This window comes from Panthera pardus, unplaced genomic scaffold (genome assembly GCF_024362965.1).
Source record: "Panthera pardus isolate Hobbes unplaced genomic scaffold, ASM2436296v1 HiC_scaffold_13, whole genome shotgun sequence".
Taxonomy (NCBI): Eukaryota; Metazoa; Chordata; class Mammalia; order Carnivora; family Felidae; genus Panthera; species Panthera pardus.
In genome coordinates this window covers 31,027,139-31,043,362 of record NW_026526688.1, presented here as the reverse complement: position 1 = coordinate 31,043,362, position 16,224 = coordinate 31,027,139, and the positions used below count along the sequence as shown (strand labels likewise).

Genomic DNA, 16,224 nt, shown 5'->3' with positions numbered 1-16,224 from the left:
TTGGGAAAATCCCAAGGAATGTGAGTTTGGAAGCCCCAAAACATGACATTGAGTATAGGAAATGTAACTTCTTGAGATTAGATAAAATGTTAGTGATTTTGCTGTGAGACTCACTCTCCAGAATAATCAAAGATGGCTAGAAACTACTGGTGATTTATTCCCCACTGTTATGCTCTAAATAGGCTTGGTAACTAATTTCAAGAAAAACAGGAGAAACATATCTGTTTCTGAAGCTGAAGGTCTTGTTCACTTCTGACTTGACCTGCTTTCCCCAGACCCAGACAACACCAACACCAGTTACACTGAAAAGGATCCTAGTCTCCTGGGCAGGGCTTATTGCAGTGGCCTTGGGATCTGAGCCTGCCATTCTTGGCTCCTTTCAATCAAATTAATTGTACTCTTCAGGAATGGGAGTTAACAGTCAACAAATTATTTTCTGAGAAGTTGTGGGGACATTACATTGAGATCTTGCATGCCTTGCAGAGGTGCTGAGACTATGACAGCTTAAAGCTGTTGGAATAGGATCATATCAGGCTATCCCAGATGGGCCTGGCCTTCTTTCTCATGTAATTGGACCTCATCAAACATGTCAAGCAGATACAGTTGGAGGGCTGATGTTCTCTCCTGGAAATGGGTGGTTCTAAAGGTGACTCCCCTCAGGAAAATCTCTCCCCTGAGAATTTTGTCCCCTTTAAATGCACATGGCTTTTCCATCCAAATGACAGGGAAACCACATAAAAATCCATCCACCATAGGTATTGGTACGGTGATTCCTCATTCTTTCAAGCTTATCTCCCTTCACTCTACTGTTCACTGTCATCCTCTTTGCCCATAGCTCTTCTGGATTCTCCTCTCATTTTGACTTTAAATCTTGGTTTCTACTTTTCATGTGGCTGCTTGATTTTGGTACCTCTCTGCTTGTTGTTTCTGTTGTTGTTTTCCCCAAAATATTCTAAATTGGAAATTGATTCCCTCTTCGGTCAAGACTTCAAAACTTTTCTCATCTGTTCCATGTGCTGAAACTATGGATAAGAAGCTCCCTAATCTCTTCTCACTTGCCTGCAGGGAGGTTGGGTTGATCAGTGTTTTTATTTTTAGTCCCTTAGAATGCACAGGGCATATCCATGAGTATGGCCCCGGGGAATCATATGTCATCTGGTGGCTCTAAAATTCCTCTGACTTTATCACTCCCATTTTCTGACTGTTTTGCTACCCCTTGCTCATTGGCTTTCTGGTTCTCTCTGATTATTGTGGCTTTGTGTCTTGGCTCTACCATCTTCTTTCTTTAAAAAAACAAAACAAAAAAACCTGCAACCTAGGACTTTGCGCACTTAAAAAAAATATATGTGCCAGCTCTGAGAGTGGTCATCTTTGAGATTATTCCACCTTGGCTGTGGGCCTCACTAGCTTTTCCTAGCTTCACTGGTTACATGCATGTTGGGCCATGTTGAGAGTACAGTAGTGTTGATCCCTTTTCTGTAAGTTCAGCTTTCAAGTGATTGAAGGCAATGATCTCCCTGCCCGTAGGCTAACCAATTGTCGTTCATGTGACCTTAGCATTTAGTCTCTTTACCAAAAGATTTATCAAAAAGTTGAGACCTCCTCTGCTGGATACACTCCAGTTCATTCATACCCTTCATGGCATGTGGTTCTCAGAACAAAACAAATCAGTATGATATTGAGGGTACCATCATACCCTTTGTTCCATGAATTAATGTATTCCTTCAACAGGGCCTAAGTTCATACTTGAAATTCTGGCATCTCTCTCACAACGCTAATATTAATGTTTAATACTTGGTTAGTGAAAATCCAGATCCTGTCTATACTGTTCAGACATACCTTATCCTTCCTATAACTGGATACTTCTCATCCTTTGAAATTCTTCTAAAGTCTTCATTCTAAAATAAATGAGTAAGTAAGTAAGTAAGTAAATAAATAAATAAATAAGCAACCTACTACCAAGTACAATACAATGCTTTTCAGACTATGCTCCAGTTGAACCTGGAATTGTCCAGACTATGCTTCTAAAATTAATTCATGTGCTTGCTTATCAATTCACAGAACAAATTAATTGATAGACTTTTCTCAAGATGTAACATATTTTTTTAACACATTTGCATTTTATGCTACCTGTCTAATAGTGCTCCACAGTGCAAGTAAAATTGTTAAATTAGCTTTTTTTTAAAAAAAAAAAAATTTCTAGCTACTTTCCCTTTAAAACGATTTCAAGAAGCTGTCATTTTAATGTATTAGGCATCCCTCCCCTTTCCATGTAGTTCACACATCTGATCAAAATGGTACCATTTGTTATTAATTAAACTGTTGAAAAGACCTCCCCAATGCAAACAAAATGCATTAACTTGTACTCCTTTGGTAAGGTCATTCAGTGAGTGGGAGTTTGCCCTCAGACTCTCTCTAGACATTTCTATTTCTTCTACAAGGATATCATGAGACCTTGTGCAAAGCTTTCTTGCAATTCAGATTCATCTGAAGCATTTATTTCATCAACTAATCTAGTGTGTGTGTGTGTGTGTGTGTGTGTGTGTGTGTGTGAGAGAGAGAGAGAGAGCGAGAGAAAGAGAGAGAGAGAGAGAGAGAGAGAGAGAAATCAGTTGGGCATGATTTGTTCTTGATGGGTCCCGTGGGATCTTCTAGTATTCTCCACATCCCCTTGTATGTGCTCACAACTCAACCTGTTAATATTCTACCCCAGAAATTTGCCTAGATTTCATGTCAAGCTCACTAGTCCATAAATGACAAGCTCCATCTGCATCTGTTTTTAGATAAGCAGGAACATATTTATCCAGTCTCCATAATTCCACAAAGTACTACAAATTCTTAAGGAACACACACCACAATATGTGTTTTTTACACTCAGGGAACCAGACCACTTCAAAGATGCCCGGTGCTGCTTTATTATACCTTACCCATCTATCAATATTTATCCTACCCTTTCCAGAATAAAAATCAAGCTTGCTGATGACGTAGTCTAATGTAAAATCCAAATTGAGCTGCTTTCTATCTTACCATCATCTGTTAATACTACATCAGGAGACCAGGCAGCTGGTAAATAAATTTGTTAATCTATTTACTTTTAATATAACAAAAAACGTTTGTTTGCTCTCTTAGCATGCTCGACATTTTTCAGCTCTTTGAAAGTTTTCAGTATTTTAACATCATTTTTAGAGATTCAAACCAATTCCTTCTCTCTTTTTCCTCTGTATGATATCTCCCGCTGACCCTTCTCTTTTGCCCTTGCCTCCTGAAATGTGACTTTCTAGTGACTTCACTATTGAAGGACATTGGTCTCTTTAGCTCTGCCCTCTCTTTGTTTCTTATTGGGATCACTTGTAATTTTATTACCAGAATACAACTTAAAAAAAATCTGCCCTCTCTTATGAATCATCTTCATGCTTTCTATATCAGGTATGAATTATGGTGGAAGAAGTTGCTTAGAACTTTCTTCTTCATTCAGCTTGTTTTCCCACATGCATGGGAAGGAGGTTGGTTAGGAAGCACATATTCTTCCACACACAAAAATTTTATTTTATTATTTTTTTATTATTGATTTTTAAAATGTTTATTTATTTTGGAGAGAGAGACAGAGCATGAGCGGGGGAAGGGCAGAGAGCGAGGGAGACACAGAATCCGAAGCAGGCTCCAGGCTCTGAGTTGTCAGCACAGAGCCTGATGCGGAGCTCAGACTCACAAACTGCAAGCTCATGACCTGAGCTGAAGTTGGATGCTTAACCGACTGAGCCACCCAGGTGCACCCCACACAAAAATTTTTTAAAAAATAGTAGACATGGGGCGGAAAAGGCCTCCCATAAATTGATTAATTGATTAAAAATAACTAAGTTTGGTTTTAAAGAAAGTCTTTTGAAAACATCAGATTTCAGTAGCCACCTGATCCCATGATGTTAGTCCCTGGCCTGTCCCAACCTGCTGCCATAGTAACAGCCTGCTCCCTCCTGACTACTTTGTCTCAAGAACATTGTGTTTCTTCTGATTCCCGCTCCAGTTCCTTATTAGGACTGCAGCCAATTCCTGAAGTACCTTTATGCAATTCTTGAAATTTCCTTTCCGAACGGGACCTACCTCTCAACACCTCTCACACTGACCCCAAGGATTTGCTTTGTTTACAAGTCAGACATGCATGTGACAGAACTGTTGGTGGCCCACAGTCCTGCTCCCTGCCCCATCACAGTCTTTATATATTGACATCACTCTAGATTTGTCTGTAGTTTACTATGATCAAAGACGGTGAATGTTCGTTCCTATATTAGCCTGCTTCAGGCTTTTTAATGAGTTCTCAGAATACGCATGCGGAAAGAGGGAACATTTTCTCTTCTCTGAAATCAATATAAAATCAATTTTGGAAAGAATTTTAAAAGAAATCCATGACTATATTCGGATTCTAAACATTAGACAGGATTTATAATTTCAAACTGAAAAACATTTTGAAATGTGAAGTGTATACTTGGCTACGTGAAAAAGAATGTAGTAAAATAATACAAAATTCCTTATTCAATTGATAAAAGATTAAATATAAAGTTTGGGTGAAATTCTGGTCTTCTTGCTGAAAATGTCTATCAGCAAGATGGAGTGCCAAGTCTCATTTAAATGTCCCAGAAATTATACTTATATTTAAAATTTTCAAAACAACCCATTATTTCCATTTTAGAGGGGAGGAAAGTGTAGTTGGGGGAAGTAATTGGAATGAAGTTTTTCAGCTAGGAACTTCCAGAACTAGAAAGTAGGTGACCAGCTATCCCAGTCTGCTGCGATTGCCCTGGATTTAGCACCAAAATCCTGGATCCTGAAAAAGCCCTCCCTCGGTTCCATGCAAACCAGGGCAGTTGGGTCACCCTACTAGTGAGGCCAAATTTGTAAACTTCTGAAGCCTGGGTTTTTTTCCTTTAATTGCCCAGACTTTATTGGCTCTTTTGAGTTCTGCAATATTCACTTCAGTTGAATTTTAAAATATTGATAATCATCTGCTGGAAACAGAAACAGAGGCTTCAAGGTCTACCAGTGAATTTTAAGACCTCTTACTTTTGACACACCAGGACTTTTTCATAGCTCATTACTTTCTTCTTTGTCCAGCCTCTATACTGACACAGCTTGCTTTCTTGGTAAGAGCTTGTTTGAATTTAACTCACAAATACAGCAAAAGCATTGCATCCTGAAAAGAGGCAAAATTCATAGTGTTAATTCTTACTTCTGAATTTCTAAGTATCTTAGCAGCATTTCTTTGGTGAAATCAGGGTTTGATTAGAGGAATTTTTTTTTTTTTGTTATAAAAGAAATAAATCATGAGAATGTAATGTACTGCACGATGACTATAGTCAATGATACCGTATTGTGTATTTGAAAATTCCTAAGAGGTAGATATTTAAAGTTCTCATCACAAGAAAAAAAAAATTTGTAACTATGTATGGTGACAGAAGTTAACTGGAGGATTTAAAAAATTTCTCAGTGTGCGTTTTGACATTTCATTTCATTAACTCAACATGAAAGGCAGGAGGAAGCTTTTCCTAATTAGATTCATAAATCGTAAACCAGAATTAGTATCACTACAAAATCTTAATGAATTCCGAAGAAAATGCCGCATTTCCAAGTACAAGATAAGAATTTTCCATTTCAATGAGGGAAAAATAAAAGTTAAGTTAAGGGGGTGTGGCGGTCACGTGCAGAAAGCAGCTTGGGGCTCCTGTTAAATCTTCCCAGCTCATTGTAGCCGGTAGTGAGCGTCTCCATCTTTGCTTGGCATGGGGACGTTCAGATTTAGTAACACGAGCTGTTATTTGATTCGGTGTCAGGCTCCGCATCACACGCTGGAGCCTCCTAGATGGGTTTATCCCTCCAAAATGCCACCATGTCCTGTGTTTGCTGCTCAAACCCCACAGCATGCCACCGAGAATCAGAACCATCGCAGGGGGTAATTAAAAAGATGATTTCTTGGGCGCCCGGGTGGCTCGATCGGTTTAGCGTCCCACTTTGGCTCAGGTCATGATCTCAGGGTTTGTGGGTTCGAGCCCTGCGGCTCTGTGCCGCCAGCTCGGAGCCTGGAGCCTGCTTCGGATTCTGTCTCTCTCTCTCTCTCTCTCTCTCTCTCTCTCTCTCTCTCTCTCTCTCTCTCAAAAATAAATCAACATAAAAAAAAGATTATTTCTTGTGCAGAATAACTTCATAGCTCCGCCTCTCTCCCACCTGCGGTTGCTGGAGAGGGGAAATGCTTCCAGGAGGTTGCAGGAGTCCGGCATCTCTGGGAAGAACGTTTTAAAGATAACGTTTAAAGAACGTTTGAGGACGTTGAGTTCTCAATCCGTCCTTACCGGATGGATGCTTGTGTTTGCTGGGAACTGGACTAGAGCGGTGAACAAACGCAGCGGTCCCCCCTTGTGGAGGGTTTTAGCTTGGTTTTGCTTTGCACGGTTTCAGTTCCCGGGAGGGTCAACCTCCCTCCAGAAGCAGATGCCCCTCCTTTTGACGCAGTAGCGTCATAACGTCAAGAGCCGCGGAAGGCTACGTCACAGTGGTTACGTCACAGTGCCTAGGTCACAGTGCCTACCGCGTTCACGTCGCTTCCTCTCATCGTGGGGGCATTTTATCGTCTGACGACAAACACCACGGCAACAAGTAGGGTGAGTGCCGCATAGGACGATATTTTGAGAGAGACCACATTCATATAACTTTTATTCTAGAGCATTATTGTAATTGTTCTATTTTGTTATTAGTTACTGTTAATAGCTTACTGTGCCTAACTTATAAATTAAGCTTCACTGGGCACCTGGGTGGCTCAGTGGGTTGAGCATCCGACTTCAGCTCGGGTCATGATCTCACGGTCTGTGGGTTCGAGCCCCACGTCCGGCCCTGTGCTGACAGCTCAGAGCCTGGAGCCTGCTTCCGATTCTGTGTCTCCCTCTCTCTGCCCCTCCCCCACTCGTGCTCTCTCTCAAAAATAAATAAACATTTAAAAGAAAAAAAAAAAAAGAAGGCGGTAGTGCTTTGGGAAACTATAGGCAACACAAGACAAGATCAGAAAAGAGGGCTGGCAGTGATAAGAGATTGGAAAAGGGGTTAAGTGGTTTTCTGGTGCCCGGACCAGCTCTAGCCAGCCTTGAGCAGACGCTGGGTGTGAGATCACAGGGAAGACTGCTGTCCTGGGCCGTCCTCTCTTCGGTGGGCACTGCACACAGCATGTTCCGTACATCTGTCAGCTGCCCAGGATTTGTTCCTTCCCCCACTGAACTGAGAAATGAGTTTTAGGGTCAGATTCCCCAGGCAAAAATTCATTAACCTCGTCCAGTGGCTGATTACAGTTTTTTCAGTCTTCATCCCCCTGAGCAAGAATACCTACGGTTTGTTCAGCTGTCACTCTCTATTCTTCTGCCCTAACGTGCTCCCAGCATGGGTTTCTCGATCCTTTGTCTTAGTGCCTTGTCTGAAGTTACATTAACTGCATGGGCATTCTGCAAAGCCTGGAGCCAGGAGTTCGTCTCCCAGGAAGGTTCCTCTCACAGACTTCACATTAGGGAAGCCAAGATAAGGGCTTGGTGCAGGAATGACAATGATACATTGCCTTTTTCCCTTACCTGAGAGGACAGAGCCACTGGGATAGAGATGGGGAGGGTGGTGATAAACTGTTAAGCTTTTTGAGATATTTTGAAGTAAGAAACATGTGCAATGTGCATTAATTTGCATCCTACTGGTACTGAATGCTTATTTATTTATTAATTTATTTTGAAAGAGAGAGGAAGGGAAGACAGAGGGAGGGAGAGAGAGAGAGACAGAGAGAGAGAAAGAGAGAGAGAATCCCAAGCAGACTCCGAGCTGTCGTTGTAGAGCCCCACATAGGGCTCGATCTCACGAACTGTGAGCCGAGATCAAGAGTTGGATGCTTAACCAACTGAGCCACCCGGGCACCCCTGAATGCTTTTCACGTAGGCATTCTCTGTGTACATTTCAAGAAGGTGACAGAAACAGTTAAAAGTTGACCCCATTACCTTCTTGAACTATGACAGGAATGCAAATCCCACATTCACAAGTTTTGTCAACAGGGTTATGTTAATCCGTTCAGATGATCTAAGGAGATTGATTTCCCATTACTCCTATAAAACAATGTCACATTAACTGGGCTCATCAGAAGGGAGGGAGTCTGACCGTATTTCTATTTGGGTGTCTGAGTTACCAAGGGAGACAACACCACCATCAGAATGCAAAATGCTTCCAATCTTAAAACATTTAAAAATAAAGCAAGGACATATGGAAGCAACCGCAGGACTTGTGCTCAGACTCCGAATCGGTGCAGAGCATGGGGTGTCCGGAGTTAGGCGCCTCCTGGAGCCTCTGCGTGGCTACCCTCTGTTCTCCACTGCAGTGATTCCCGCTGAAGGCAAGGAGAGGTGGGAGGACTCTCCTCTCCTCTCCTCTCCTCTCCTCTCCTCTCCTCTCCTCTCCTCTCCTCGTAGGATGGCAAAGGCTGAACATCTTATCATTTAGACATAGAATAGCTGTAATTAAACAATAAAAAAATTTGTTGAATCCCACTATTCTAACCCAACAATTGCTTTTCTTTCTTCAAGTTTAATCCATAGCTTTATTCATAAGAGACTCTTAAAAAATGAGAACAAACTGAGGGCTGTTGGGGAGTGGGAGGGAGGGGAGGATGGGTGATGGGTATTGAAGAGGGCATCTTTTGGGATGAGCACTGGGTGTTGTATGGAAACCAGTTTGACAATAAATTTCATATATTTAAAAAAAATCCATAGCTTTATTCCCATATGGACAATTTTTTAATGTTGTTGCCATATTGCATATGCAATTGCAGGGCCTGCTTTTAGGAGAGGAAAACTTCAGTGACATTTATTTCAGGGCCATTTTCCCTGTTGTTCCAAAGACTTTCTGTTTATCATGTTTAATGATTGAATAATACTCCATTGACTGGATGCTTCATAATTTATAGACCAATTCCCTTGTTGTTGGACATTTAGGAAGGCTATTGTTTTTGGCAGACTTATGCTGCTGCAGAATTCCCAGCTGCGTGGGCTGAGATGGAAAAGGAAAGATCATTCCAGGGCAAGCCAAGATTGGATGCTGGGGGACGTGTGGACAAGATGCCAAAATTGAGTCCATGGAGCAGAAGTAGAGCTGGGAATGGATCAGGATTAGAGTCCAGGCTAATACGAAAGAGCTTATTCCCCCACTCCTTCTTGTTTTACTTGTTTGTTCCCTTTTATCTCCATTCCCCGATCCTATTCCTTCTATTCTTCTATAAGTAACCGTTCAAAAGTGTTTTCCAGAAGCAGCTATCCAGAGAGGAATTACTTGTAATTCCAGTGAGGATCACTGGGGCAGGATTTCTGCTGGGCTCCTGCCAGCATGTGAGGCAAGGGTTGGAAGATCATGGGGAAAACCCTGGTCAGAGGTTCAGGGTGGAAAAGACTGCTTGATGCTCGAATTTGCTTGTGCGTGGATGAACGATACAGTCTTTAAAGTCAGTTTCTCATTAGCTAAGGTAAGTTCAGCTACAGTAATAGAAGACGTCAAACGTTTAGTGACCAAAGGACAAGTGGTTTATTTCTTTGTCTCCTAACAGCACATGGCTGGTATTCAGGTCGGTGGGATGGCACTTCTTCATGCAGTCGTTCTGGTTCTGATCTCCTCAACATGTGCCTTCTAGAGTCTCCCCGAGTATCTCCATACTTGCCCACAAGAAGGGCAAAGAGAATGAAGGAGCATGAATGGGAAGTCATATGAGCCTGGTCTGCAAGTAGGGACATCACATCCATTCACATTCCATTGTAGAGAACAGAGCCATGCGGGTAATGTGATCTAGCTGTAAGGGTGCCTGGGAAATGTGATCCCAAAGAAAAAGAGCAAATTTGGGGGCAATTAGTGATATCTGTACAACCAGTAAGTAGTACATGTAACATTTTGGCCTGCCATCTGCCATTCTCCTTTGCCTTACTTCTTAATTGGTTCAGAAGTTTTGCAAACAAGGGCACTATTTGAGAACCCCTGAAAGTCTCCCCTAACGAAATTGTTTTGGCAGGTCGCTGGTTTTCCTGATACGAGTATACTCTCTCGGTGATATCTGTGGGAGTGGAGGAGGGGGGTGGGGAAAGTACAAGAGAAAGAGAGGTAGAAAATACTTCTGCGTGGTGGGGTATATATAAAAGTCCTAAGGTCACACCCGCTGTGGGGCCACTTTCACTCTTCTTAACGGTACAACTTTATCATTATGGACACCTCGTAAGCAGACATTTCAAGTGCATGGGCCAGCATATGTTCCTTAGCTGGTCATTTTAAACTTTCCTACAGCTTTATATGCCTCGCATTCATTTATTGAATCAACATTTAGTGGGTTCCTGAAACAGCTTCTATTCTAGTGCCACTAGTATATAGAAAACATCAAAAGATATCAAAGTTTTAGAGTAAGATGAACTTGAAATCCTCAGAATTAAAGATAAACCATGAGTTATACCTTGCTTTTAGGATAGGAGAAGTGATTTAAAAAAATGATAAAATAAAATTTGATTAAAAAACCCCCCAAAGAGTTCTTGAGTTCTAAAAATAGGTTAGGCAATGGAATGGATAAAGAGTGAGTACTTGCTTCTCAAAAACGATCTCACTAATGGTGAGCCAGAGGGATACAGTCAGGTGGGGCGTGCTCCGTGAGTTCAAGAAGGTGTTTGCCAGTAGCAGTCTTTACGAGGCCAGGAAGAGAAAAATCTGTTTCCTGTATTTCTCCGATCTGTGCCAACCTGCTTCCTTGCCATAGCCCTGTTCTGAATTCTAAGCCCCTCATGCCTATCATGTGGCAGTAAGTAGACCCCCTGAGCTCAAAGTTGGCGGCTCCATTTGGACTGTGTCACCTCACAGCCCACTAGCTTTTAGGAGTTCTGGGGTATGAACAGGAGTCCTCGCAAGGGCCACTTCTCATGAGGTACCTACTGTGTGCCAGTCACTGGGTACCATATTATATGTGCCATATTATATTCAGTAGTTCCCATAGCGCTACTATTTTTTCCACATTGCCTGCTAGTAAAACTCAGGCTTCAGTTATTGAGCTTCCCTGAGGTCACAAGGTGAATCAGGAGCAGCAGCCAGGGCCATTAATACCTGAACTTGAGCATAAACCATTATACTATGCTGCCTTTCCTTTGAGCCACAAAGCATGCCTAAGCACCACATTCTCAAGTTATAACATGCACACTCTTAAGATTCTTTTTCTTTGAATAAAAATACTGTCTTCATTAAAAGAAAAAAAATCCTCCTCTCCATGTCCCTAAAACTGAAACAAAATCATTTACACAAGTATCTTCTGAGGTAACTTGTTGCCCCCAATGTTTAAGATAAAAAGGTGTGCGATTTGGGGTGCCTGGGTGGCTCAAGTTGGTTTAGCGTCCGACTTCAGCTCAGGTCATGATCTTGTGGGCCCTGTGTTGGGCTGTGTGCTGACAGCTCAGAGCCTGGAGCCTGCTTGGGATTCTGTGTCTCCCTATCTCTCTTCCCCTCCCCCACTCACTTTCTGTCTCGCTGTCTCTAAAATAAATAAACATTAAAAAAAAAAAAGGTGTGAGATTTAAGTAAGACACTTAAATTTTTAACACTAGAAAATGGGGCCACCTACCTCATAGAGGTCTTTTCCATCTTAAACAAGAGGATGTGTAAGGAAATTTCTGTAAACTAAACAATGAAACACAAATGATTATTGCAATTGTTATATCGACAAGTCTGGAAACATATGAATGTGTTAGGAAATATTTTATGATAAAAAACAAGTACTTTGGTGAGGAAATGCTTCCAAAAACCTTACAGGTCCTCCCCAGTTTTTTCGCAGCCACTCAATCTATGCATTTATGCATTGGTAACCTTTTTGAGAGAGTTCCTCATCCACCCTCTCTCAACTGAGCCTCTGGGATTATGTACAATCCAACAGGAGAGTGAATTTCAGTAGACAACCAGTGATAAGATTTTGTGGTTTTGGTTCGAAGACTCTTCTAGAGGCATGGAATATTAACTCTCTGCAAATGAAAAGCTGTTAATTGGTTGGCAGGGAATTAGACTGGTCTTATTTTTCATCAAGGCTTAACTCCTGTAACTGCCCGTATTGTACTCTTAGACTAAAATAGATCACTGTATTAAAATAAATAACCTCCTCTTATTATCTAAAGTGTTTTAGGTCAGTAATTTTAAATGAAATACCTGTCATTTTAAAAGTTCAAGAACTCTTTAGGTCTCGGGAAGGATTTGTGGATCATAGTCTGAAAAGGTGAAACGGAAGCCATTCGTTAAATGTCATCATTAACCAAACAATCTTGATGAGTATTTAGATCTACTGAGGGAAATGTATGCAGGTTTCCCTCAGAAATAAAATAACTGAACATTGTTAGAAACAACCGTGAGGTTGAGAAATCACAGTTCTGTCTATCTCCAAATCCTTCCAGGCTCCTGTACCTAAACACAAATAAGAAGTGACAGTTTCTTCTTAAAGAGAACAAACTGCATTCTTTAGTCTGGCCTTGAAGTTACAGTTAACGGCAAAAGGAAGAGCCGAATCTGTAACTAGTGATGCGTTTCCAGGGCTCTTAGTTTCCTGTCTTCCTTTGCAAATCAGTTTCCAAAAGGAGGTGTCTGCCTTGCTTCCCACTTTCTTTTGCTGGGTATTCGCGTGTGAGATGTTGTTGTGGTATCAGTCATACCTCAGTCTCCAGCCAATTCAGCAGTGTTCCCATGGAGACTGTTGACTGAGCAGAGTGTGAACTGAATCAGCCACTCATGCCCAGAGCTCACTGTGCTCCTGTTGATGGTCTAATACCAAGCCCAGCAGCAACATGATTGGTGCCATCGTTAGTTTTCTAAGCCCCTTGGCCAGCAAGGCATTCTAGTCAACATTTTACTGACTGCCTGCAATACTGTAATGGCCCCTCACTGGGTTCCCTGATTCCATTCCTGCCCCTCTACGATCTATTTTCTACTCAGCGGCCCGAATGATCCTTCAGAACTCCAGCAATGTAAAATGGTGTGCATTTGCTGTGGAAATGGCATGGTGGCTTCTCAACAAAATTTAAAAATAGAATTGCCATATGAAAATCACATATGGTCGTATTATTCCTAGGAGGCTTTTCTGAGCCACTGTATCTAAAACAGCACCCTCTGTTCTCTTACCCTAGTTTTGTTTTCCTTCACAGTACTTACTACTCCCTGGTAGTATTTTGTACGTGTCTGTCTGTCTATTTTTGTCTATCTCTCTAGCTAGAATGTTCGCTTAATGAGATCGAGGATGTTGTCTGTTCTGTTTATCACTGTATCTATAGTGCCTGGTCCCTATATTATTGAAAGAATGATGAATGAAAGAATAAATGAATGAGTGAACCAGTGCTACAGAGAGGGTACAGAAAAGGTATTGGAGGGTCCAAAGCAGAGGGCAGATAAATGTGTCCAGGCATCAGTAGGAGTGGCCAGGTGGGTATGGTCTCTTGCACAATGAGGTCAGCACGCCCCCCCACCCCCCTGCACTTGATGGAGCTTCAGGCCATGCTGCTGCCTGGGGAGACTGAGGAGGAGGACTATTATCACCTTCTCTAGTTGCCTACATTGCCTGACATTCTTCAGTTACCACTTTCCCGTTTCCATTTCTCGTCTGGATCTCTGCCTCTCAACTCGGGTTTCAAAGAATTAACATCTGAGCCTGCCATCTACAAGTTTTTGACAAAGGCAGGCCCAGCGACTTAGAGGGGATGCAGGCATCATCACCTCCAGCAGACGTGCCGGCCACTTTAATGAATTTTGTTCAGAAAAAGTATTTCCATCTCTTCTCCCTGCTTTAGGCTCCAGTGTTTGATAAAATGTTTGCCTCTTCTCCTGCTTGAACTCTTGAGGGCCAAGCGTGTTCTTAATTTAAACCTTAACCTTAGCTTTGACTCTTCCCTTCACCCTCCCAGGCCTCAGTGACTCTTTATGTGCGGCTGGATTATTTTTTAATGCCTGTTTAATACTCCAGAGCTATTCGTATAGTAATAGTCACTATCACCTAGAGTAATCTGCCCGAATCCACACCAGAACAGCTGTGATGACCTGTCAACTTTCCCGGGGGTCACTGTAACTTTGTTTTGGTTATGACATGGGATCGGAGCCTGGGAGTCCTCACCGGGATCCAGGCTGATATCCAGCCCAGATACATTTGCACTTGGAAAGCTGATCACACACATATGGCTGAGTGGTGGGTTTTTTTTTTTTTTCCCCTCAGATGTTTTCGTTTCATCCGTTAAAGCTGAAATCGAGTCTGGGATGCATTTTTGAGGCTCTTACCAAGATGTCGTAAGGTGAGTTATCAGACGTATCGATTAGAAATCCATAAAAGTCTGTTTCTAAACTTGAGGTTGTCAGGGCCCATTTTGGTTCGAACTGGTATGGCTTCCTGGAGGAAAAGATGTTTCAGGCGAGAGCAGAGGAGAAGTAGGTCTCCTCTGAGCAGAGGGTGGGGGAGGAGGGTGGGCAGTGGAGTGGAGAGAAGACCGGGTGCACTTGGGAAGCTGCGGACAGCTCAGCAGCCCTTCCCCTGGGTAGGTTTTGTGGGCAAGAGCTGAGAGGGGAGCACAGAGAGCAGGCCATGGCGGGCTTGGGGGCTCATGTGAAGGGTTCAGAATTGTTCCCTGAAGGAGGTGGGGAACGGCAGAAGTATTTAAAGGTAAAGAGAAGACAACTGTTTTTATCAAAAAGAATCCTTGTTGGGGCGCTTAGCTGGCTCAGTCTGAGGAGCCTGTGACTGACTCTTGATCTCGGGGTTGTGAGTTCGAGCCCCACGTTGGGTGCAGAGATTACTTCAAAATAAAATAAAAAAAAAAAAATCTTCCTTTTGCTGCTGAATGAACTTCTTTTTGCTGCAGGGGAGATTTGAAGGCGGGCAGGAAGCAAAAGATGAACGTAGCTTGAATAAAAATATGGAAATTACGTTAAGGAAAGTGGAGATATGTTTTTAATAGACTTTATCTTATTTATTAATCATTATCTTTTAAATAGACTTTATTTTTAAAAACAGTTTTAGGTTTACAAAAAGATGGTCCAGAGTTCCATACACCAGCTCTCCCTGCCCCCCACCCCCCCTTCATGTGTATACAGTTTCCCTTTTTATTAACATCTTACCCTTAGTGTGGTACATTTGTTACAATGGATAAGCTTATTGATAAATGATTATTACCTAAATTCTGTTGTTTGCATTAGGGTTTTTTCTTCGTGTCATACGGTTCTATGGGTTTTGACAGATGCATAATATCATGCATTTACCACCGAAATATTATACAGAATAGTTTCACTGCCCTAAATATCCCCTGTGCTCCACCTACTCATCCCTCTTCCCCCTAAAACTGTGGAAGCCAATGATCTGTATATTGTCTTACAGTCTGCCTTTCCAGAATGTAATACAGTTGGACTCACACAGCACATACAACTTTTTCAGCTGGCTTCTTTCACATAGCAGCGTGCACTTAAGGTTCCCCCATGTCTTTTTCTAGCTTGATAGTGCCTTTTTTATTTTTTAAATCACTGAACATTGCATTGTATGGATGTACCACAGTTTATGTATTCACATACTGAAGGACATCTTGGTTACTTCTAATTTTTGCAATTATGAATAGAGTGGCTATAAATATACATGTGTGGGTATTTGTGTGACATAAGTTCTCAGTTCTTTTGAGTAAATACAAGTAGTGTGATTGCCGGATTGTATCGTATGTTTAATTTTGTAAGAGACTAGCAAACTGTCATCCAAAGTGGCTATACCATTTTGCGTTTCCACCAGCAATGAATAAGAGTCCTTGTTCTTCCAAATCTTTGCCAGCATTTGGTGCTCTCAGTGTCTTGGATTTTAGCCATTCTAATAGGTGCGTGGTAGTATTTCATTGTGTCAGTTTGAAATTTCCTAATGATATATGGTATTGAAAATCTTTTCATATGCTTATTTAACATCTGTGGCTCTTCTTTGGTGAGATATCTGTTCATATACTTGGCCCATGTTAAAATGAGGTTGTTTTTTTTATTGTCGTTTTAAAAATTCTTTCTATTGTGGGTTCTAGTACTTCACTAGATGTGTGTTTTACAAAGGTTCTTTCCCAGACTGTAGATTGTATCTTCATTCTCCCGATAGTGTCTTTTGCAGAGCAGGTTTTTTTTTTTTTATTTTAATGAAGTCCAGCTTGTCATTTTTTTCTTTAATGG

At 41.7% G+C, this 16,224-nt stretch overlaps 1 long non-coding RNA gene across 1 annotated transcript in view; it reads left to right on the top strand.

Moving 5' to 3' along the window:
• The first annotated feature begins 14,256 nt into the window (after positions 1–14,256).
• LOC109277286 (uncharacterized) overlaps positions 14,257–16,224 on the top strand; it is a 106,282-nt gene continuing 104,314 nt past the window's right edge. Inside the window, exon 1 of the long non-coding RNA XR_002085084.2 lies at positions 14,257–14,333. This is a non-coding gene — a long non-coding RNA (uncharacterized LOC109277286). The remainder of the gene's footprint in view (positions 14,334–16,224) is intronic.